We start from the raw sequence: 256 nt of genomic DNA, 5'->3' as shown, positions 1-256 counted from the left end.
TGGGTTGTTGCTAATGGAAAATTGCACTGCAAACAACAAAGTAGCTAACATAGGTAGCAACTATGGTTTCGAGAAAAGCACCCCAGAACAGCTCCCTTGGGTTCTATCAAACAGCTCCCACTCCTTCTGAGTGCATTTCATTATTATTATTATAACTGGCCGTGGCTACGGGGACAGCAAAATAAGTAACAATGATGATTATCACAGTTATTACAATGATGATGATGATGATGATGATGATGATGATGATGATGAT

Source organism: Engraulis encrasicolus, chromosome 17, assembly GCF_034702125.1.
Source record: "Engraulis encrasicolus isolate BLACKSEA-1 chromosome 17, IST_EnEncr_1.0, whole genome shotgun sequence".
Lineage (NCBI taxonomy): Eukaryota > Metazoa > Chordata > Actinopteri > Clupeiformes > Engraulidae > Engraulis > Engraulis encrasicolus.
This window is presented reverse-complemented; position numbering follows the sequence as displayed.